Here is a 25828-nt window from a genome sequence, read left to right on the forward strand (position 1 = left end):
CTCATCACCGAGGGGAGGAGGCTCCCAGCAGGCTCCAAGTGCCACCAGAGGGCTCATGTCCACAAGGCGAGGTGAGCAAGCCAGGCAGGAGTGACCTCACAGCAGACGGCCCACCTCACAGAAGGGTGAGGAACCCAGCCAGGATCAGACTCTCAACAGAGGGCCCACATCACCAAGGGGATGTGAACCAGGCAGGAGTCTCCTAAGACCATTGGTCCCACATCATCGAAAGGTGAGGAACCCAGCACATGTGGCCTCAAACCAGAGGACACACATCACGAAGGGGCTGGGAGTGAGGCAGGCAGGAGGATCCTCACAACAGAGGGCCTAAAAAATTAAAAAAGTGAGGAATCCAGCCGTTGGAACCTCCCAGCAGGCGGCCAAGAGCACAGAGGCTATGGGATCCAGGCCACAGTGAACTACCACCAGAGAGCCCACATCATGAAACTGTGATCAACCCAGCCGTTGGAACCTCAGAGCAGAAGGCCCACATCCCCATGGAGATGGGAACCTAAGAGGAGTGCCCGAGCATCACTGGGCTCACTAAGAAAAGTTGGGGAGCCCAGCAGTTAGGGCCTGACGTCAGAGGTCCCTCATCACAGAGGTGAGGAGGCTCCCAGCTGGGTCCAAGTGCCACCAGAGGGCTCATGTCAACAAGGCGAGATGAGCAAGCCAGGTAAGAGTTACCTGATAGTAGAGGGCCCACCTCACAGATGGGTGAGGAACCCAGCCAGGATCAGACTCTCACCAGAGGGCCCACATCACAAAGGGGATGGGAACCAGTCAGGATTATCCTCACACCAGTGGGGCCTCATCATCTTAAGGTGAGGAAGCCAGCACACGTGTCCTCAAACCAGAGGACCCACATCACCAAGGGCCTTGGAGTGAGGCAGGCAGGAGTAGCCTCACAACACAGGGCACATAATATAAAAAACGTGAGGATTCCAGCATTTAGACCTTCCAGCAGGCGGCTCAGAACACCGAGGCTATGGGATCCAGGCCGCAGTGAACTCACAGCAGAGGGCCCACATCATAAAACTGTGAGCAACCCAGGCGTTGGGACCTCAGCGCAGAAGGCCCACATCCTCATGGGAATGGGAACCTGGCTGGAGTGTCCTCGCACCACTGGGCGCACATCAGAAAATGTGGGGAGCCCACCATTTAGGGCCTGACACCAGAGGGCCGTCATCACCTAGAGGAAGCGGCACCCTGCATGCTCCAACTGCCACCAGAGGGCTCACGTCTCCAAGGTGACGTGTGCCAGCCAGGCAGGAGTGACCTCACAGAAGAGGGCCTACCTCACAGAACGTTGAGGAACCCAGCCAGGATTAGACTCTCGCCAGAGGGCCCACCTCACCAAGGGGATGGGAACCAGGCAGGAGTGTCCTCACACGAGTGGGGCCACATCATTGAAAGGTGAGGAACGCAGCACATGTGGCCTCAAGACATAAGACAGTCATAACCAAGGGGCTGGCAGTGAGGCAGGCAGGAGGAGCCTCACAACAGAGGGCACATAGAATAAAATGTTGAGGAATACAGCAGTTGGAACCTCCCAGCAGGCGGCTCAGAGCACCGATGATAAGGGATCCTTGCCGGAGTGAACTCACAGCAGAGGGCCCACATCATGGTACTGTGAGCAAGCCAGCCGTTTTGACCTCAGAGCAGAAGGCCCATATCCCCATGGGGATGGGAACCTGGCAAGAGTGTCCTCACTCACTTGGCGCACATCAGAAAATGTGGGGAGCCCAGCAGTTATGGCCTAAGGCAAGAGGGCCCTCATCACCGAGGGGAGGAGGATCCCAGCACACTCCAACTGCCACCAGAGGGCCCACGTCGCCAAGGTGACGTGTGCCAGACAGGCATGATTGACCTCACAGCAGAGGGCCCACCTCACAGAAGGGTGAGGAACCCAGCCAGGATCAGACTCTCACCTGAGGGCCCACATCAGCAAGGGGATGGGAACCAGTCCGGACTATCTTCCCTCCAGTGGGGCCACATCATCGAAAGGTGCGGAACCCAGCACATGTGGCCTCAAATCAGAGGACACATATCACAAAGGGAATGGGAGTGAGGCAGGCAGGTGTAGCCTAAAAACAGAGGGCCCAAAGAATAAGAAAGGTGAGGAATCCAGCAGTTAGAACCTCCCAGCAGGCGGCCGAGAGCACAGAAGCTATGGGATGCAGGCAGGAGTGAACTAACAGCAGAGAGCCCACATCATGAAACTGTGAGTAACCCAGGCATTGGGACCTCAGAGCAGAAGGCCCACATCCCAATGGGGATGTGAACCTGGCTGGAGTGTCCTCGTACCACTGGGCGCACATCACAAAATGTGGGGAGCCCAGCCGTTAGGGCCTGACGCCAGAGGGCCCTCATCACCGAGGGGAGGAGGCTCCCAGCAGGCTCCAAGTGCCACCAGAGGGCTCATGTCCACAAGGCGAGGTGAGCAAGCCAGGCAGGAGTGACCTCACAGCAGACGGCCCACCTCACAGATGGGTGAGGAACCCAGCCAGGATCAGACTCTCAACAGAGGGCCCACATCACCAAGGGGATGTGAACCAGGCAGGAGTCTCCTAAGACCATTGGTCCCACATCATCGAAAGGTGAGGAACCCAGCACATGTGGCCTCAAACCAGAGGACACACATCACGAAGGGGCTGGGAGTGAGGCAGGCAGGAGGATACTCACAACAGAGGGCCCAAAAAATTAAAAAAGTGAGGAATCCAGCCGTTGGAACCTCCCAGCAGGCGGCCAAGAGCACAGAGGCTATGGGATCCAGGCCTCTGTGAACTAACACCAGAGAGCCCACATCATGAAAATGTGAACAACCCAGCCGTTGGGACCTCAGAGCAGAAGGCCCACATCCCCATGGAGATGGGGTCCTAAGAGGAGTGCCCAAGCATCATTGGGCTCACTAAGAAAAGTTGGTGAGCCCAGCAGTTAGGGCCTGACGCAAGAGGGCCCTCATCACCGGGGGCAGGAGATCCCCAGCACGCTCCAACTGCCACCACACAGCTGACTTCACCAAGGCAATGTGTGCCAGCCATGCAGGAGTGACCTATCAGCAGAGGGTCTCCCTCACAGAAGGGTGAGGAACACAGCCAGGAACAGACTCTCACCAGGGGGTCCACATAACCACGTGGATGAGAACCAGGCAGGAGTGTCCTCACACTAGTGGGGCCACATCATCAAAAGGTGAGGAACCCAGCAAAGGTGGCCACAAACCAGAGGACCCACATTACCAAGGGGTTGAGAGTGAGGTAGGTGTCTGGACGGGCATATTTAACACTCATTTCCCACCAGGAAGAGGAATTAACCAAAGGCTCAGCGTGCCCTGCCAGAAGCAGATTAGGGCCTGAAGCAGTCTTGCGGGTTTGCGGCCAGTTCACAAGAAAGCGAGTTGAAGAAAGGAGCTCAGGGGCACTGTCATTCACAAACCTGCAGAGTTATAAATGACAGATAACGTCCAAAAATATATTGAAGTAAGGCTGCCAAGAGGACTTGAAAGCGGGGCAGAATTTCAGGAAACTGATTTCAGGAGGTAGACTGAATTTGCATTTAAAGCATAGGAAAAGAGGCAGAACATCGACAATGATGCACGTGACAAAAAAGGGCATATGAGTTTGTTCCTGAATATATTCAGGAAAAAACACATACGCCCTTTTTGGCAAACCAAGCAAGCTTGCAATGGAAATCCGAACTTCTATGAAGTGTCACTTCCCCCCGGTCTAAAGGGCCATCTGAAAAAAGTGTAAAATCCAGAAAGGCAGGACAGGCCATGGAGAACTGGGAGCCTTGTTATGCTGATGGGCGGGATGTAAATTGCCAACAGCCACTCTGGAGAAGTGTATAGTGTTTCCTGATACATCTGATAAACAAAGCAACAGAGTCTAGGGCATTTCCACTTATGGTCCTATAGCTTAGGGAAATTAAAATCAAAAAGACACAGCCACCCCAAAATTTGGGATGGCTCTGTTTACAGGAACCTCTTCTAAGGTACAAGTTAAATATCCCAGAGAACAAATAATTGATAAAGAAGTTGCGGTACTTATGTACAACAGAATACCACTCAGCAATGAAATCTGTGTCACCAGGCCTGTACCAGCATAATGAGTGGATTGAGGCACGATGATTCTAAGTGAAATAAGTCACACAGAAAAAGAAACATCATAAGGTATCACTAATGCACGGAATGTAAACTTGGCTACACAGGAACTGAATTACAAAACAGAACAGGGTCTCAAGTTTAGAAAACCAACTTATGCTTGCTTAAGGGGAAAGGTGAGTTGGGGTGCTGCATAAAACCAGAGTTTGAAATTAGCACAGATACCGTTCCATAAGCCAAATATGTAATAGACAAGACCTACCCCTTGCTCAACGAAATGGACTCAACAATGAGGTATCACCTCACACCTGTTAGAATCGGCATCATCTGAAAATCTACAAACAACAAATGCTGGAAAGGGTGTGGAGAAAAGGAAGCCTCTTCTACTATTGTTGGGAATATAAATTGATACAGTCACTATGGAGAACAATATGGAGTTTCTTAAGAAACTATTAATAGAATTACCATATGATACAGCAATCCCAGTCCTGGACGTATACCCAGACAAAACCATAAATCAAAAAGAGACATTCACCGCAATGTTCATTGCATCACTATTTACAATATCGAGGTAATGGAAGCAACCTAAATGCCCACAGACAGACGAATGCATAAAGATGTGGTACATATATAAAATGGAATATTACTAAGCCATGAAAGGAATGAAATTGGGTCATTTGTAGAGACGTCGATGGATCTAGAGTCTGTCATACAGAGTGAAGTAAGTCAGAAAGAGAAAAACAAATCTTGTATATTCGTGCATATATGTGGAACCTAGAAAAACTGTACAGATTAACCGTTTTGCAAGGCATAAATAGAGCAACAGATGTAGACAACAATCGTATGGACAACAAGGGGGGAAAGCTCTTGGGGGGGTGGTGGTGGGAGGAGTTGAGAGATTGGGATTGGCATGTAAACATTTATATGTATAAAATAGATAACAAATAAGAACTTGCTGTATAAAAATATAAAATAAAATTCAAAATTAAAAAGAAATAAAATTTAAAAAACAAAACAGAAAAAACAATTATTCCCTTCACATACATGTATTTATATGAATAAATTATTTCCATGCTTATATCTGTAAATACAAAAAAGAGGAATAAATTCTACCTTGAACCAAAAACGAAAAAGAGAAAAAAAAAAAACAGAACCCACCAGTTACTCAGAGGAAAACCGTATCAGGGCCCTTGTTCCAGTTGTAAACAATTCTGAAGTTGGTCAGTGGTGGGGAATCGTCTCCCATTCAGCCAGCAGCCCCCACACAACAAGCGTCCTCATTGCAAAGCTGGGGCACCGTGCCGAGGCATCTGTGAGTGAACGTGAGCTGAGCCCCAGGCCAGTTGCTGCTGAACTGTTCCCACCCTTCCCAGGTAAAACACCTGAATATATACAAGGACTTGAAAGCCTAGAGGAAGGGCCATGGAGCCACATGAGTGACAGCATGCCAGCTGACTTGGGGCCTGCAGGCCAGCCAGGATGGCCCTGGTCCTGGGTGCTCTTCTGGAAGATTTCCATTTCCCTGCCTGAGATACCCGTCCTGTCCCTGCTCCCACTGCTTTTTTCCTTCCTCACCTCTGCCCAGGGAGAAATTCCAGCAGCAGGTATGGGTGACACATCCTCTTCTTTAGCAGGTAGCAGCCTGGCAACTGCTGCAGAAAGTCCAGCAGAGCCCCACTCACACTGGGCCACCCACAAAGCCGTGGCCTCTCACTCCCTCCCACCAGCCCAGCCCCGAGACTGCTGACAGGGCAGAGAAAATGGCGTCAGGCACAGCTGCAGGGGCTCTTGCTGCCTGGAGTGGTATTTATATTGATCTCAACCCAGGCACACCTGGGGAGGGCTGGCCGGCACGGTAAGGCTGCCCAGGTCAGCCAATCATCACCCCTCAGGGGCTCACAGTTGCAGAAAATGGAACTTGCTGAACCGGCCAGGTCCAAGGAACAGGTGTGGGCTCCTGAGAGTCAGGATAGACAAGGGGCTGCAGCTTTGGCTTGTTTTCTAATCATTTTATCTGGCCCATGAGTGGGAGACAACTTCAAGAAAAGCCTCTCCTAATGAGAGGAACCCAGGAGTCAGGGAGAGGAGGGGTGGGTGGTGGTTGGAGACAGAGGCCTGGTGCCCCGGGTGCAGTGGAAGTCTCTGGAAGACCAGGTGGAGGGAGGCCACACAGAGTGATGCCCAGGGTCACAGACCTGTCGGAGCTGCTGGTTGTTAGTTTAAGTCCTGCTCTGAGGTGCTCTGTGTCAGCTCTGAGCGACAGGTGAGATGGGGGTGCTCTTCAGTGAGAGCTATGTGCACGGTTCCTGTGTGCCCAGCCCTGCCACGGTACCTGCAAGGGTAGCTCTGTATCCTGGGAGAGGCCTGACCACGAGAGCCCCGTGGGCTGGGTTGGGGGTGGGGTACCTGCCCAGGAGAGCTCCATATCCTGGGATTGGCCTGACCACGAGAGCCCCATGGGCTGCTGGGGACCTGGTAAAGGATGTCAGGACAGTCAGTGAAGCCACCGAGGATATACCTCCAGTTGCTCCTAATTCCTACACCCTGCTGGTCATTCTACCAACCACCAGGACATGGTATTCTGTATTAGTCTCAATGATGCCTTCTTTTGTATTCCATTAGTCCCAGAGTCACAAGAAATTTTGGCTTGTGAGTGGCAGGACTCAACATACAACTAAAACAATACTTCCGGGCCGTCTTGCCCCAAGGGTTCAAAAATTCCCACACCATCTTTGGGGAAAGCTTAGCTAAAGACCGAAAAGTTCTACCTCTGGAAAAGGAAACCCTCCTTCAATATGCAGATGACATTCTGATCGCCAGCCCTACTAAGGAGGCCTCTGAACTACCAAGCCAATAAAGGATAGAAGTTGTCCAAGAAAAAGCTCAAATATCACAGACTGCGGTGACCTGCCTGGGCTTCATTCTCACAGAAGGTCGGAGAAGTCCATCCCAGGAAAGGGAAGAAACCATTTGCAGCCTTACCCCTTTCTAAAACTAGAAGACAGCTTAGGGGTTCCTGGGGAGGCCAGGGTTTGCTGCTTCTGGATCCCTAACTACAGTCTACTAGCTGGGCCTCTATATGAAACACTGAAAGGAAAAGATGATGATCCTTTTGAACAGAATCCAGAAGTGGCCTTTCAAGAATGGAAAGAGCAGTCAATTCAGACCCTTGCCCTGGAACTCCCTAATTGAGCTAAACCCTTTGACCTTTCCATTCCCGGTGAAAGGTGAATCGCCATTGGAGAATTAGTGCAAAAACTGGGACCACTTGAAATGGAACAACGCAAGAATGCCATCCAGGTAGGATAAACTACAGTCACCAAGGGGCTTGGCCCACTGCCACATCTGGCCAAGATACTGGCGGTATCTAAAAACGTGGAAATCAGCAACCCAAAAGGCCACCTCCCTCCTAAGGGAAAAGGACCCCACGTGGTGATCCTAATCACCAACCATGCCCTGAAGTTGCAGGGTTCGCTCCGTGGGCACACCGACCTCGAGTGAGGAGGCCCTCCAACTCCAACATCCAGAGAGATAACCGGGGGCAACAGGGCACCATGACGACTTGTGTGAACATCACTTGACCTGGAGTTTCTCTCATAAAACAACAATAGTGTGTCCCGAAGGAGTAGACTACTGCTTGCAGGACTTACTGCACCCAGAGGGGAGCTAATAATCTTGGCGGGGGAAACGTATATCACACTGTCACCATAGAAAAGCCTACAGACACCGTGATGATGGTGGCCAATAAGACCGGCTGGACTCCTGTTTACTTCAAAAGGCTGTTGACTCAGTGGCCATCATGGTCCTTGATCACCACTGACCCTGGACTGTCTGGGAGTTGAGCGGGCAGGGCTCTGACACCTGGTGCTGTTTTTACGTTAATTCAGGGGCCTAATTGAAGAAAGAGCAGACTACTGGTCAGAGCATCTAGGCTGGCAGAAACGGTCAGCCTAAGGTGGCCGAACAAATGTGGGGCGGGGTGAAACCGGCCCCCACAGCGTCTCTGCACATCTCTTTCCTGGACCCTTAAAGGTCATTAGAATCTATAACACTTCCAATGCTGGTGCTCAGGCGGACGAGCAGGGAGGCAGGGGTCCTGGGGCCAATCAACGTCACCTGGAGGCTGCTGGGGAGAAGTTCTGACCCTCGTCCCCTGGTATGAGGGCTCCCAACTCAGCACTCAGCAGTTACAGAAGAAGGGTCTGCACCCTCAGCACTCCAAGAATGAGGAACGGGACAAAAGGCAGAGGAGGGGTTTGTTCCCAGCAAAGCCCATTAAAAATCCCTGGGAGATAAAAATAGAATCTGGGCAATAAAGTCAAGTCTGACCTTTTTTATCTTTTGTGCTTTGTCTAATTTCACGTGCTCCTAGGGTCCCGCATGCAGAGGTTCCACACCCGGCACTTCAGACCAGATTTCCTAGTGCAGAATGGCTGGGTCGACACCTCAGCTCCTGGGGCCCAGTGCAGACTCCGAGATATAGAGCCTGAGCTGCAGCCAACCCGGCCCTCGAGTGCTCCACCCCCTCCCTCCCACTGACTCTGACAGGATCTCTACACAGCAGCCCAGCCCACAGCCCACGGGGTAGTGCATGCTCTCACCTCTCCATTCTCTGATCAAAATATAAAGTTTCCTTTGCTTGTGAACCAAACTCAGTCTCGATCTGTTGGCCCCAATGACACTGGGCAGGGGGACACTTGTTGGGGTCCACTCTGGGGATCAGTAACAGAAATTGAGACTATTGTAACTTCAATGAACAGATGTGTGAGCCAAACTGTAGTTAACATAGAACAGTTTATAAGGCTCGGGTAAAATAAGATGTTTCTAACACTTCCATTTGATATTTCCATCACTTTATTATAAGCAAGTTCAGTGAAAAGGTTTGTCTTATTTGTCAGGTCAATATTAGAGAAATGAAGTGATTTCTTTCCAAGGATGTACACCTAATAATCTTGGTTAAAGCTTCAATCTTGTTTTAAATGCTTTTCCATTGAAAATGATACCTCTCTTTCAGCTCCCCCATTTCTGAGAAGTATAAAATCTTATAATTTATTATTACCAAAGGGGAAAGGTGGGAGGAGGGATAAATTAACAGTTTGGAATTAACACATACACACTGCTATGTATAAAATAGATCATCAACAAGGAACTACTGTATAGCAGAGGGAACTACACTCAATATTTTGCAATAACCTATAAGGGGAAATAATCGGAAAAAGAATAGATATTTTTATTGACATCATCTATCAATGACAGTTAAAGTGTAACCTAAGGGAAGCCGGTGGTGAGTGCTTCTGACCCTGAAGACTTCAAACATCTAAAGTTTGGACTCTGCCTACTTCCCAAGGCCCTTAATGAACATATGTGTAGCCGTAGCTTAAAAAATTCCCCAGTTTGGGTTTCGGGGAGACACTGATTTTGAAAAAGCCCTGGTGTTCTCCTTACATGAATGGGACTCTTCCTACTGCTAAAACATGTCTGTCACACCCAGAGGATGGTATACCGTCTGATCGGGAAGAGTTTGGAAAAGGCATCTCATCTCCTCATCTCCTGGTGCTCGGGTTCACCCCTCCAGCGTCTTTACTAACAGTCTCCCCACTTGGAGATGTCAGCACTGTCAACATCCTGTTGCGTACAGTTTGGAATTTGTCCAGAGGATGAAGCGGAAGGATGAGGAACAATGAGAGACAAGTCCTAGGTGTTCAGACAGGCACATGTCACTCTAATTTCCAATCAGGAAGACGAATTGACCAAAGGCTAGGGTTGCCCATGGAAACAGTATAGGGCTTGAGGAAATCCCACTGCTTTGTGGCCAGTTCCCATAAACAGAAGTTGAACAATGGAACTCAGGGGCAGTAAAATTCATGAAACTGCAGAGTTGAAAATATCTATCACTGAAAAATGTCTTGAGGAAAGTCAGAGAAAAGGATTGGTAAGCAAGGGAGAATGGCAGGAAAGGGATTTGAGGAGGTAGAAAGGACTCGCCATTAAGCACAAGAAAAGGGGCTGAACATTGCCAACATTGCAGTTGGCCAAAAAGGCTGTATGCGTTTTTTTCTGTATATATTCAAGAAAAGGGCATACACTTTTTTAGCCAACCAAACAGGTGGGCACTGGAAATCAATACTACAAAAGATATCACTTCGCATCAGTCAGAAGAGCCATCCTCATAAAGTGTAAACACCAGAAATGCAGGACAGGGCAAGGAGAAGAGGGAGCCCTGTGAGGCTTATAGTGGAAATGTATATTGCCAACGGCCATTCTGGAGAAGTGTATTGTGTTTACTAAAGCATCTAAAAAATGAGCTACAGAGCATAGGGCACTTGCACTCATGGGCGTATGTCTTGGGAAAAACAAAAATCGAGAGGACACAGGCACCCCAATGTTTACTGCCTCTCTGTTTAAAAGATCCTCGACTAGGATATAACTTAAATGTCTCTGGAGGGAAAAAATGGATAGAGATGTGGTACTTATGTAGAGTGGAATATTACTCAGCCTGGAAATCAATGAAATATGGCCAGTTGTAACAACTCCGGAGGAGTTACGTATGATCATTCTAAGTGACATAATTCAAAAAGAAAAAGACACATATCATAAGATATCACTTAAAGGTGGAATCCAAAATGGCTACACATGAAATAAATTACAAAAGAAAAACATAGTCAAGTATGTAGAAAACACGCGTAAGGCTGCTAAACGGGAAAGGTGGGGAGGGGTGAGGCATCATCCAGGAGGTTGAAATTAGCAAAGATACCATTCCAAATACCAAACTGATAATCAACAAGGCCTACACGGTAGCTAAAAGAACTGCACTCAGCACACTCAAGTCACCGGAAAAGAATATATATGACTGGTAAGAATCTGAAAAAGAATTTATTGATGTCTCTCTGTATGTGAATCAAGTGGATGTACAGCAGCAAGAAACAGAGCTTTGAAAATCAGCTGTAACCAATATAGTAATAAATTGAAAAAAATAAACGACAGAGAGACAGAGAAAACCTCTTACAACTTTTCCTCAGGGACGGTGATGCAACATGGATTGAACACATCTAGACCCACAGCAGGATGACACATAAGGCTGGAAACTGTTCGTGCTAAGAGAAATGTGAGGTTGGGTGAGGAAATGCACACCCTTTAAAGTAATACTACCTGGTACCCATTCAATGGGTCCCAAATCTGCAGGTTCAAGGGATCTTCCTACAGCTAAAACATGCATGGAAAACCCAGAGGACTGTACACCATGTGATGGGGAGATGTGTCTAAAATGCACCTCATTTATCCTCTCCTGGTGCTCCTGTTCATCATTCCAGCCACGTTACTTAGAATCTCCCCACTTAGAGAATCAGCACATTTAAACTTCTGTTTCACACATTTTGCAAATTGTGAGGAGGATGAACGGGAAGAGGGGGAACCAATGAGAGAATAGTTGTAGGGGTTTGGACGGGCACATGTCACTCTAATTTCCCATTAAGAATAAGAAGTAAAAAAAGGCTCAGCCCGCCTCGCTGGAGCCAAAATAGGGCCTGAAGCAATCCTGCGGCTTTGAGGCCAGCTCACAAAAGAGCAACTTAAAAAATGGAGCTCAGGGTCACTGCAATTCACAAACCTGCAGAGTTATAAATGAAAACTAACGTCCAAAAATATGTTGAGGTAAGGCAAAGAAGAGGATCTGAATGCAAGACAGAATTGCAAGAAACAGATTTCAAGAGATAGATTGGACTCGTCTTTAAAGCACATGAAAAGCGGCAGAATTTCGACAATGATGCAGTTGGCCCAAAAAGGAGTATGCGTTTTTTCCTGAATATATCCAGGAAAAAACGCATACGCACTTTATGGGCAAGCAAGCAAGCAAGCAATGCAAATGTGCACAACAAAGAAGTCTCATTTCCCACCGGTCAAAAGGGCCATCCGAAAAAATTGTAAAAACCAGAAATGCAGGACAGGCCATGGAGAACAGGGAGCCTTTATACGCTGATGGACAGTGTGTGAACTGCCGAGAGCCACTCTGGAGAAGTGTATGGTGGTTCCTAAATCATCTAAAAAACAGAGCTACAGAGCATAGGGCACTTCCAATCATGGAAGTATATCTAGGGAAGTCTAAAAATCAACAAGACACAAGCACACCACAGTTTAGGGCTACTCTGTTTACAAGAACCTCAACTTCAGTACACCTTAAATATCCCAGGAAAGAGAACAATGGATAAAGAAAATGTGGTACTTATGTACAATGAAATATCTCTTCACCATGAAATCAATGTAATAAGGCTAGTAGAAGGATAAAGAGTGGATTTAGGTCCGATAATACTACTTGAAATAAGTCAAACAGAAAAAGAAACATATCATAAGATATCACTTATAGAGGGAGGATAAATATGGCTGCACAAAAAATGAATTACAAAACAGAACAGTGTCTCACATTTAGAAAACACACTTATGTCAGCTTAAGGGGAAAGGAGAGGTGGGGTGATGCATAAAACCAGAGTTTGAAATTAGCACAGATACCGTTCAATAAACCAAATAGGTATTAGACAAGATCTACACCTTGCTCAATGAACTGGCCTCAACACACCCTATACACCGCAGAGAAATATATCTGAGTAATAAGAATCTTAAAACCCATGTATTGATATATCTCCATAAGGGAATCAAGTGTGTGCAGAGTGGCCAAACACAGCAGTGAAAATGAGCTAAACCCCATTATAGAAATAAATTTTAAAACCAAAACGCAGAAACAATGAAAGAGAGAAAAATTCTTACAAAATTCGCTCAGGGGCTGTGATGCAACCTGGAATGACCACATATAAACCCACAGCTGGATAAGACATAAGGCTGGACACTTGGGGCTGAGAGGATTGGTGAGCTTTGGTGAGCAACTGCCGAAAGTTTAATGCAATACTTCATGCTACTCATTCCAAGGGTCCCAACATTCCAGGTTGAAGGGAATCTTCCTACAGCTAAACCATGCATGGGAAATCCAGCGGATGGTATACCATATGATCGGGAAAGGTTTCTAAAACGCACCTCATTTTCCTCTCCTGGGGCTCCGGATCAACATTCCAGCCACTTTACTAACAACATCCCCACACGGAGAGTCAATGCCTTTAAGTTCCGGTATCGCACAGTCTGCAGTTAGTGCGGAGGATGAATGGGAATAGGGGGAACCAGTGAGAAAATAGCTGTAGCGGTTTCAATGGGCACATGTCACTCTAATTTCACATCAGGAAGAAGAATTAACCAAAGGCAGAGCAAGGCGCCCCAGAAGAAGAATAGGGCATGAAAAAATCCTGTGGATATGAGGCAAGATCACAAAAATAAGAGCTGAAAAATGGAGCTAAGGGCCACTGCAATTCAAAAACCTGCAGAGTTATAAAGGCCAACTATTTTCCAAAAGTATATTGAGGTAAGGCTATGAAGAGGCACTGACAGCAAGGCAGAATTGCAGGAAACCGATTTCAAGAGGTAGACTAGAATTGCATTGACAACATATGAAAAGACTCAGAACGTCGACAATGATGCACTTGGCCAAAAAGGGCGCATGCGTTTTTTCCTTAATATATTCAGGAAGAAACGCATATGCCCTTTCTGGCCAACCAAACAACCTTGCAAAGGAAATCTGCACTACAATGAAGTCTCACTTCCCCCCGGTCAAAAGGGCCATCTGAAAAAAGTATAAAATCCAGAAAGGAAGAACAGGCCATGGAGAACTGGGAGCCTTGTTATGCTGGTGGGCGGGATGTAAATTGGGAACAGCCACTCTGGAGAAGTGTATGGTGTTTCCTGAAACATCTAAAAAACAAAGCAACAGAGCCTAGGGCACTTCCACTTATGGTCCTATAGCTTAGGGAAATTAAAATCAAAAAGACACAGCCACCCCAAAGTTTGGGACGGCACTGTTTACAAGAACCTCGTTTACGGTACAAGTTCAATATCGCAGAAAGGGAAAAATGGATAAAGAAGTTGTGGTACTTACGTACAATGCAATATCACTCAGCAATGAAATCTATGTCATCAGGCCCGTAGCAGCATAATGAGTGGATTCAGGTACGATGATTCTAAGTGAAATAAGTCACACAGAAAAAGAAACATCATAAGATATCACTACTACACGGAAGGTAAACTTGGCTACACAGGAACTGAATTACAAAACAGAACAGGGTCTCAAATGTAGAAAACCAACGTATGCTTGCTTAAGGGGAAAGGTGAGTTGGGGTGCTGCATAAAACTACAGATTGAAATTAGCACAGATACCGTTCCATAAGCCAAATATGTAATAGACAAGAGCTACTCCTTGCTCAACGAAGTGGACTCAACACCCCATATTAAACGCCTAAGAATATACCTGACTAGGAAGAATCTTAAAACCTATGGATTGATATGTCTCCGAAAGAGAATCAAGCGTGTGTACAGCGGCATAAACGCAGCAGTGATAGGTTTGGTGAGGTTCGGTGAGCAAATGCAGACCCTTTGAAGTCATACTGCATGGTACCCGTTCCATGGGTCTCAACTCTCGAGGTTTAAGGGATTCTTCATTCAGCTAAAACATGCATGTGGAACCCAGAGAATGATCCACTGTGTGATCGGGAAACGTGTTCAAATGTGTCTCAGTTTTCGTCCCCTGGTACTCGGGTGCAACATTGCAGACACTTTCCTAACACTCTCCCCACTTGGAGAGTCAGTGCCTTTAACCTCCTGTTTGGCCCAGTTTGCAATTTCTGCGGAAAATGAACAGGAATAGGGAGAACCAATGAGAGACTAGCTGGAGGTGTCTGGACGGGCAAATTTAACTCTCATTTCCCACCAGGAAGAGGAATTAAACAAAGGCTCAGCGTGCCATGCCGGAACCACACTAGGGCCTGAAGCAATGCTGCGGTGTTGCGGCCAGCTCACAAGAAAGCGAGTTGAAAAAAGGAGCTCAGGGGCACTGTAATTCACAAACATGCAGAGTTATAAATGACAGCTATCGTCAAAAAATATATTGAAGTAAGGCTGCCAAGAGGACTTGAAAGCGGGGCAGAATTGCAGGAAACCGATTTCAGGAGGTAGACTGGAATTGCATGTAAAGCATAGGAAAAGAGGCAGAACGTCCACAATGATGCACTTGGCCAAAAAGGGCGTATGCGTTTTTTCCGGAATACAGGAAAAAACGCATACGCCCTTTTTGGCCAACCAAGCAAGCTTGCAAAGGAAATCTGCACTACAATGAAGTCTCACTGCCCCCCGGTCTAAAGGGCCATCTGAAAAAAGTATAAAATCCAGAAAGGCAGGACAGGCAATGGAGAACTGGAGGCCTTGTTATGCTGATTGATGGGATGTAACTTGCCAACAGGCACTCTGGAGAAGTGTATGTATTTTCCTGAAACATCTACAAAACAAAGCAACAGAGCCTAGGGCAATTCCACTTATGGTCCTATAGCTTAGGGAAATTAAAATCAAAAAGACACATCCACCACAAAGTTTGGGACGGCTCTGTTTACAAGAACCTCGTTTACGGTACAAGTTAAATATCACAGAAAGTGAAAAATGGATAAAGAAGTTGTGGTACTTACGTACAATGCAATATCACTCAGCAATGAAATCTATGTCATCAGGCCCGTAGCAGCATAACGAGTTTATTCAGGTACGATGATTCTAAGTGAAATAAGTCACACAGAAAAAGAAGCGTCATAAGATATCACTACTACACGGAATGTAAACTTGTCTACACAGGAACTGAATTACAAAACAGAATAGGGTCTCAAATGTAGAAAACCAACATATGCTTGCTTAAGAGGAAAGGTGAGTTGGGGTGCTACATAAAACCAGAGATTGAAATTAGCACAGATACCATTCCATAAGCCAAATATATAATAGACAAGAGCTACTCCTTGCTCAACGAAGTGGACTCAACACCCCATATTAAACGCCTAAGAATATACCTGACTTGTAAGAATCTTAAAACCTATGGATTTCTATGTCTCCGAAAGAGAATCAAGCGTGTGTACAGCGGCATAAATGCAGCAGTGATAGGATTGGTGAGGTTCGGTGAGCAAATGCAGACCCTTTGAAGTCATATTGCATGGTACCCATTCCATGGGTCTCAACTCTCCAGGTTGAAGGGATTCTTCCTTCAGCTAAAACATGCATGTGGAACCCAGAGTATGATCCACCGTGTGACCGGGAAACGTGTTCAAATGTGTCTCAGTTTTCATCCCCCGGTACTCGGGTGCAACATTCCAGACGCTTTACTAACACTCTCCCCACTTGGAGAGTCAGTGCCTTTAACCTCCTGTTTGGACCAGTTTGCAATTTCTGCGGAAAATGAACAGGAATAGGGAGAACCAATGAGAGACTAGCTGGAGTTGTCTGGACGGGCAAATTTAACTCTCATTTCCCACCAGGAAGAGGAATTAAACAAAGGCTAAGCGTGCCGTGCCGGAACCACACTAGGGCCTGAAGCAATCCTGCGGTGCTGCGGCCAGCTCACAAGAAAGCGAGTTGAAGAAAGGGGTTCAGGGGCACTGTCATTCACAAACCTGCAGAGTTATAAATGACAGCTATCGTCCAAAAATATATTGAAGTAAGGCTGCCAAGAGGACTTGAAAGCGGGGCAGAATTGCAGGAAACCGATTTCAGGAGGTAGACTGGAATTGCATGTAAAGCATAGGAAAAGAGGCAGAACGTCCACAATGATGCACTTGGCCAAAAGGGGCGTATGCGTTTTTTCCTGAATATATTCAAGAAAAAACGCATATGCCCTTTTTGGCCAACCAAGCAAGCTTGCAAAGGAAATCTGCACTACAATGAAGTCTCACTGGCCCCCAGTCAAAAGGGCCATCTGATAAAAGTGTAAAATCCAGAAAGGCAGGACAGGCCATGGAGACGTGAGAACCTTGTTATGCTGATGGGCGGGATGTAAATTGCCAACAGCGACAATGGAGAAGTGTATGGTGTTTCCTGAAACATCTAAAAAACAAAGCAACAGAGCCTAGGGCACTTCCACTTATGGTCCTATAGCTTAGGGAAATTAAAATCAAAAAGACACAGCCACCCCAAAGTTTGGGACGGCTCAGTTTACAAGAACCTCCTTTACGGTACAAGTTCAATATCACAGAAAGCGAAAAATGGATAAAGAAGTTGTGGTACTTACGTACAATGCAATATCACTCAGCAATGAAATCTATGTCATCAGGCCCGTAGCAGCATAATGAGTGGATTCAGGTACGATGATTCTAAGTGAAATAAGTCACACAGAAAAAGAAACATCATAAGATATCACTACTACACGGAATGTAAACTTGGCTACACAGGAACTGAATTACAAAACAGAACAGGGTCTCAAATGTAGAAAACCAACTTATGCTTCCTTAAAGGGAAAGGTGAGTTGGGGTGCTGCATAAAACCAGAGATTGAAATTAGCACAGATACCGTTCCATAAGTCAAATATGTAATAGACATGAGCTTCTCCTTGCTCAACGAAGTGCACTCAACACCACATATTAAACGCCTAAGAATATACCTGACTAGTAAGAATCTTAAAACCTATGGATTTATATGCTCCGAAAGAGAATCAAGCGTGTGTACAGCGGCATAAACGCAGCAGTGATAGGATTGGTGAGGTTCGGTGAGCAAATGCAGACCCTTTGAAGTCATATTGCATGGTACCCATTCCATGGGTCTCAACTCTCCAGGTTTAAGGGATTCTTCCTTCAGCTAAAACATGCATGTGGAACCCAGAGTATGATCCACCGTGTGATCGGGAAACGTGTTCAAATGTGTCTCAGTTTCCGTCCCCTGGTACTCGGGTGCAACATTCCAGACGCTTTACTAACACTCTCCCCACTTGGAGAGTCAGTGCCTTTAAACTCCTGTTTGGCCCAGTTTGCAATTTCTGCGGAAAATGAACAGGAATAGGGAGAACCAATGAGAGACTAGCTGGAGGTGTCTGGACGGGCAAATTTAACTCTCATTTCCCACCAGGAAGAGGAATTAACCAAAGTCTCAGCGTGCCATTCCGGAACCACACTAGGGCCTGAAGCAAGGCTGTGGTGTTGCGGCCAGCTCACAAGAAAGCGAGTTGAAGAAAGGAGCTCAGGGGCACTGTCATTCACATACCTGCAGAGTTATAAATGATAGCTATCGTCCAAAAATATATTGAAGTAAGGCTGCCAAGAGGACTTGAAAGCGGGGCAGAATTGCAGGAAACCGATTTCAGGAGGTAGACTGGAATTGCATGTAAAGCATAGGAAAAGAGGCAGAACGTCCACAATGATGCACTTGGCCAAAAAGGGCGTATGCGTTTTTTCCTGAATATATTCAGGAAAAAACGCATACGCCCTTTTTGGCCAACCAAGCAAGCTTGCAAAGGAAATCTGCACTACAATGAAGTCTCACTGCCCCCGGTCAAAAGGGCCATCTGAAAAAAGTGTAAAATCCAGAAAGGCAGGACAGGCCATGGAGAATTGGGAACCTTGTTATGCTGATGTGCGGGATGTAAATTGCGAACATCCACTCTGGAGAAGTGTATGGTGTTTCCTGAAACATCTAAAAACCAAAGCAACAGAGCCTAGGGCACTTCCACTTATGGTCCTATAGCTTAGGGAAATTAAAATAAAAAAGACACAGCCACCCCAAAGTTTGGGACGGCTCTGTTTACAAGAACCTCGTTTACGGTACAAGTTCAGTATCACACAAAGTGAAAAATGGATAAAAAAGTTGTGGTAATTACGTACAATGCAATATCACGCAGCAATGAAATCTATGTCATCAGGCCCATAGCTGCATAATGAGTGGATTCAGGTACGATGATTCTAAGTGAAATAAGTCACACAGAAAAACAAATATCATAAGATATCACTACTACAAGGAATGTAAACTTGGCTACACAGGAACTGAATTACAAAACAGAACAGGGTCTCAAATGTAGGAAACCAACTTATGCTTGCTTAAGGCGAAAGGTGAGTTGGAGTGCTGCATAAAACCAGAGATTGAAATTAGCACAGATACCGTTCCATAAGCCAAATATGTAATAGACAAGAGCTACTCCTTGCTCAACTAAGTGGACTCTACACCCCATAATAAACGCCTAAGAATATACCTGACTAGCAAGAATCTTAAAACCTATGGATTTATATGTCTCTGAAAGAGAATCAAGCGTGTGTACAGTGGCATAAACGCAACAGTGATAGGATTGGTGAGGTTCGGTGGACAAATGCAGACCCTTTGAAGTCATATTGCATGGTACCCATTCCATGGGTCTCAACTCTCCAGGTTTAAGGGATTCTGCCTTCAGCTAAAACATGCATGTGGAACCCAGAGTATGATCCACCGTGTGATCGGGAAACGTGTTCAATTGTGTCAGTTTTCGTCCCCTGGTACTCGGGTGCAACATTCCAGATGCTTTACTAACACTCTCCCCACTTGGAGAGTCAGTGCCTTTAACCTCCTGTTTGGCCCAGTTTGCAATTTCTGCGGAAAATGAACAGGAATAGGGAGAACCAATGAGAGACTAGCTGGAGGTGTCTGGACGGGCAAATTTAACTCTCATTTCCCACCAGGAAGAGGAATTAACCAAAGGCTCAGCGTGCCATGCCGGAACCACACTAGGGCCTGAAGCAAGGCTGCGGTGTTGCGGCCAGCTCACAAGAAAGCGAGTTGAAGAAAGGAGCTCAGGGGCACTGTCATTCACAAACCTGCAGAGTTATAAATGACAGCTATCGTCCAAAAATATATTGAAGTAAGGCTGCCAAGAGGACTTGAAAGCGGGGCAGAATTGCAGGAAACCGATTTCAGGAGGTAGACTGGAATTGCATGTAAAGCATAGGAAAAGAGGCAGAACGTCCACAATGATGCACTTGGCCAAAAAGGGCGTATGCGTTTTTTCCTGAATACATTCAGGAAAAAACGCATATGCCCTTTTTGGCCAACCAAGCAAGCTTGCAAAGGAAATCTGCACTACAATGAAGTCTCACTGCCCCCCGGTCAAAAGGGCCATCTGAAAAAAGTGTAAAATCCAGAAAGGCAGGACAGGCCATGGAGAATTGGGAACCTTGTTATGCTGATGTGCGGGATGTAAATTGCGAACAACCACTCTGGAGAAGTGTATGGTGTTTCCTGAAACATCTAAAAACCAAAGCAACAGAGCCTAGGGCACTTCCACTTATGGTCCTATAGCTTAGGGAAATTAAAATAAAAAAGACACAGCCACCCCAAAGTTTGGGACGGCTCTGTTTACAAGAACCTCGTTTACGGTACAAGTTCAGTATCACACAAAGTGAAAAATGGATAAAGAAGTTGTGGTAATTACGTACAATGCAATATCACTCAGCAATGAAATCTATGTCATCAGGCCCATAGCAGCATAATGAGTGGATTCAGGTACGATGATTCTAAGTGAAATAAGTCACACAGAAAAAGAAACATCATAAGATATCACTACTACACGGAATGTAAACTTGGCTACACAGGAACTGAATTACAAAACAGAACAGGGTCTCAAATGTAGAAAACCAACTTATGCTTGCTTAAGGCGAAAGGTGAGTTGGGGTGCTGCATAAAACCAGAGATTGAAATTAGCACAGATACCGTTCCATAAGCCAAATATGTAATAGACAAGAGCTACTCCTTGCTCAACGAAGTGGACTCTACACCCCATAATAAACGCCTAAGAATATACCTGACTAGCAAGAATCTTAAAACCTATGGATTTATATGTCTCCGAAAGAGAATCAAGCGTGTGTACAGTGGCATAAACGCAGCAGTGATAGGATTGGTGAGGTTCGGTGGACAAATGCAGACCCTTTGAAGTCATATTGCATGGTACCCATTCCATGGGTCTCAACTCTCCAGGTTTAAGGGATTCTTCCTTCAGCTAAAACATGCATGTGGAACCCAGAGTATGATCCACCGTGTGATCGGGAAACGTGTTCAATTGTGTCAGTTTTCGTCCCCTGGTACTTGGGTGCAACATTCCAGATGCTTTACTAACACTCTCCCCACTTGGAGAGTCAGTGCCTTTAACCTCCTGTTTGGCCCAGTTTGCAATTTCTGCGGAAAATGAACAGGAATAGGGAGAACCAATGAGAGACTAGCTGGAGGTGTCTGGACGGGCAAATTTAACTCTCATTTCCCACCAGGAAGAGGAATTAACCAAAGGCTCAGCGTGCCATGCCGGAAACACACTAGGGCCTGAAGCAAGGCTGCGGTGTTGCGGCCAGCTCACAAGAAAGCGAGTTGAAGAAAGGAGCTCAGGGGCACTGTCATTCACAAACCTGCAGAGTTATAAATGACAGCTATCGTCCAAAAATATATTGAAGTAAGGCTGCCAAGAGGACTTGAAAGCGGGGCAGAATTGCAGGAAACCGATTTCAGGAGGTAGACTGGAATTGCATGTAAAGCATAGGAAAAGAGGCAGAACGTCCACAATGATGCACTTGGCCAAAAAGGGCGTATGCGTTTTTTCCTGAATACATTCAGGAAAAAACGCATATGCCCTTTTTGGCCAACCAAGCAAGCTTGCAAAGGAAATCTGCACTACAATGAAGTCTCACTGCCCCCCGGTCAAAAGGGCCATCTGAAAAAAGTGTAAAATCCAGAAAGGCAGGACAGGCCATGGAGAATTGGGAACCTTGTTATGCTGATGTGCGGGATGTAAATTGCGAACAACCACTCTGGAGAAGTGTATGGTGTTTCCTGAAACATCTAAAAACCAAAGCAACAGAGCCTAGGGCACTTCCACTTATGGTCCTATAGCTTAGGGAAATTAAAATAAAAAAGACACAGCCACCCCAAAGTTTGGGACGGCTCTGTTTACAAGAACCTCGTTTACGGTACAAGTTCAGTATCACACAAAGTGAAAAATGGATAAAGAAGTTGTGGTAATTACGTACAATGCAATATCACTCAGCAATGAAATCTATGTCATCAGGCCCATAGCAGCATAATGAGTGGATTCAGGTACGATGATTCTAAGTGAAATAAGTCACACAGAAAAAGAAACATCATAAGATATCACTACTACACGGAATGTAAACTTGGCTACACAGGAACTGAATTACAAAACAGAACAGGGTCTCAAATGTAGAAAACCAACTTATGCTTGCTTAAGGCGAAAGGTGAGTTGGGGTGCTGCATAAAACCAGAGATTGAAATTAGCACAGATACCGTTCCATAAGCCAAATATGTAATAGACAAGAGCTACTCCTTGCTCAACGAAGTGGACTCTACACCCCATAATAAACGCCTAAGAATATACCTGACTAGCAAGAATCTTAAAACCTATGGATTTATATGTCTCCGAAAGAGAATCAAGCGTGTGTACAGTGGCATAAACGCAGCAGTGATAGGATTGGTGAGGTTCGGTGGACAAATGCAGACCCTTTGAAGTCATATTGCATGGTACCCATTCCATGGGTCTCAACTCTCCAGGTTTAAGGGATTCTTCCTTCAGCTAAAACATGCATGTGGAACCCAGAGTATGATCCACCGTGTGATCGGGAAACGTGTTCAATTGTGTCAGTTTTCGTCCCCTGGTACTTGGGTGCAACATTCCAGATGCTTTACTAACACTCTCCCCACTTGGAGAGTCAGTGCCTTTAACCTCCTGTTTGGCCCAGTTTGCAATTTCTGCGGAAAATGAACAGGAATAGGGAGAACCAATGAGAGACTAGCTGGAGGTGTCTGGACGGGCAAATTTAACTCTCATTTCCCACCAGGAAGAGGAATTAACCAAAGGCTCAGCGTGCCATGCCGGAACCACACTAGGGCCTGAAGCAAGGCTGCGGTGTTGCGGCCAGCTCACAAGAAAGCGAGTTGAAGAAAGGAGCTCAGGGGCACTGTCATTCACAAACCTGCAGAGTTATAAATGACAGCTATCGTCCAAAAATATATTGAAGTAAGGCTGCCAAGAGGACTTGAAAGCGGGGCAGAATTGCAGGAAACCGATTTCAGGAGGTAGACTGGAATTGCATGTAAAGCATAGGAAAAGAGGCAGAACGTCCACAATGATGCACTTGGCCAAAAAGGGCGTATGCGTTTTTTCCTGAATACATTCAGGAAAAAACGCATATGCCCTTTTTGGCCAACCAAGCAAGCTTGCAAAGGAAATCTGCACTACAATGAAGTCTCACTGTCCCCTGGTCAAAAGGGCCATCTGAAAAAAGTGTAAAATCCAGAAAGGCAGGACAGGCCATGGAGAACTGGGAGCCTTGTTATGCTCATGGGCGGGATGTAAATTGCCAACAGCCACTCTGGAGACGTGTATGGTGTTTCCTGAAACATCTAAAAAACAAAGCAACAGAGCCTAGGGCACTTCCATTTATGGTCCTATAGCTTAGGGAAATTAAGATCAAAAAGACACAGCCACCCCAAAGTTTGGGAAGGCTCTGTTTACAAGAACCTCGTTTACGGTACAAGTTCAGTATCACACAAAGTGAAAAATGGATAAAGAAGTTGTGGTCATTACGTATAATGCAATATCACGCAGCAATGAAATCTATGTCATCAGGCCCATAGCAGCATAATGAGTGGATTCAGGTACGATGATTCTAAGTGAAATAAGTCACACAGAAAAAGAAACATCATAAGATATCACTACTACACGGAATGTAAACTTGGCTACACAGGAACTGAATTACAAAACAGAACAGGGTCTCAAATGTAGAAAACCAACTTATGCTTGCTTAAGGGGAAAGGTGAGTTGGGGTGCTGCATAAAACCAGAGATTGAAATTAGCACAGATACCGTTCCATAAGCCAAATATGTAATAGACAAGAGCTACTCCTTGCTCAACGAAGTGGACTCTACACACCATAATAAACGCCTAAGAATATACCTGACTAGCAAGAATCTTAAAACCTATGGATTTATATGTCTCCGAAAGAGAATCAAGCGTGTGTACAGTGGCATAAACGCAGCAGTGATAGGATTGGTGAGGTTCGGTGGACAAATGCAGACCCTTTGAAGTCATATTGCATGGTACCCATTCCATGGTTCTCAACTCTCCAGGTTTAAGGGATTCTTCCTTCAGCTAAAACATGCATGTGGAACCCAGAGTATGATCCACCGTGTGATCGGGAAACGTGTTCAATTGTGTCAGTTTTCGTCCCCTGGTACTCGGGTGCAACATTCCAGATGCTTTCCTAACACTCTCCCCACTTGGAGAGTCAGTGCCTTTAACCTCCTGTTTGGCCCAGTTTGCAATTTCTGCGGAAAATGAACAGGAATAGGGAGAACCAATGAGAGACTAGCTGGAGGTGTCTGGACGGGCAAATTTAACTCTCATTTCCCACCAGGAAGAGGAATTAAACAAAGGCTCAGCGTGCCATGCCGGAACCACACTAGGGCCTGAAGCAAGGCTGCGGTGTTGCGGCCAGCTCACAAGAAAGCGAGTTGAAGAAAGGAGCTCAGGGGCACTGTCATTCACAAACCTGCAGAGTTATAAATGACAGCTATCGTCCAAAAATATATTGAAGTAAGGCTGCCAAGAGGACTTGAAAGCGGGGCAGAATTGCAGGAAACCGATTTCAGGAGGTAGACTGGAATTGCATGTAAAGCATAGGAAAAGAGGCAGAACGTCCACAATGATGCACTTGGCCAAAAAGGGCGTATGCGTTTTTTCCTGAATACATTCAGGAAAAAACGCATATGCCCTTTTTGGCCAACCAAGCAAGCTTGCAAAGGAAATCTGCACTACAATGAAGTCTCACTGTCCCCTGGTCAAAAGGGCCATCTGAAAAAAGTGTAAAATCCAGAAAGGCAGGACAGGCCATGGAGAACTGGGAGCCTTGTTATGCTCATGGGCGGGATGTAAATTGCCAACAGCCACTCTGGAGACGTGTATGGTGTTTCCTGAAACATCTAAAAAACAAAGCAACAGAGCCTAGGGCACTTCCATTTATGGTCCTATAGCTTAGGGAAATTAAGATCAAAAAGACACAGCCACCCCAAAGTTTGGGAAGGCTCTGTTTACAAGAACCTCATTTACGGTACAAGTTCAGTATCACACAAAGTGAAAAATGGATAAAGAAGTTGTGGTAATTACGTACAATGCAATATCACGCAGCAATGAAATCTATGTCATCAGGCCCATAGCAGCATAATGAGTGGATTCAGGTACGATGACTCTAAGTGAAATAAGTCACACAGAAAAAGAAACATCATAAGATATCACTACTACACGGAATGTAAACTTGGCTACACAGGAACTGAATTACAAAACAGAACAGGGTCTCAAATGTAGAAAACCAACTTATGCTTGCTTAAGGCGAAAGGTGAGTTGGGGTGCTGCATAAAACCAGAGATTGAAATTAGCACAGATACCGTTCCATAAGCCAAATATGTAATAGACAAGAGCTACTCCTTGCTCAACGAAGTGGACTCAACGCCCCATATTAAACTCCTAAGAATATACCTGACTAGTAAGAATCTTAAAACCTATGGATTTATATGTCTCTGAAAGAGAATCAAGCGTGTGTACAGCGGCATAAACGCAACAGTGATAGGATTGGTGAGGTTCGGTGAGCAAATGCAGACCCTTTGAAGTCATATTGCATGGTACCCATTCCATGGGTCTCAACTCTCCAGGTTTAAGGGATTCTTCCTTCAGCTAAAACATGCATGTGGAACCCAGAGTATGATCCACCGTGTGATCGGGAAACGTGTTCAAATGTGTCTCAGTTTCCGTCCCCTGGTACTCGGGTGCAACATTCCAGACGCTTTACTAACAGTCTCCCCTCTTGGAGAGTCAGTGCC

Source organism: Pseudorca crassidens, chromosome 4 (genome assembly GCF_039906515.1).
Source record: "Pseudorca crassidens isolate mPseCra1 chromosome 4, mPseCra1.hap1, whole genome shotgun sequence".
Classification (NCBI taxonomy): domain Eukaryota; kingdom Metazoa; phylum Chordata; class Mammalia; order Artiodactyla; family Delphinidae; genus Pseudorca; species Pseudorca crassidens.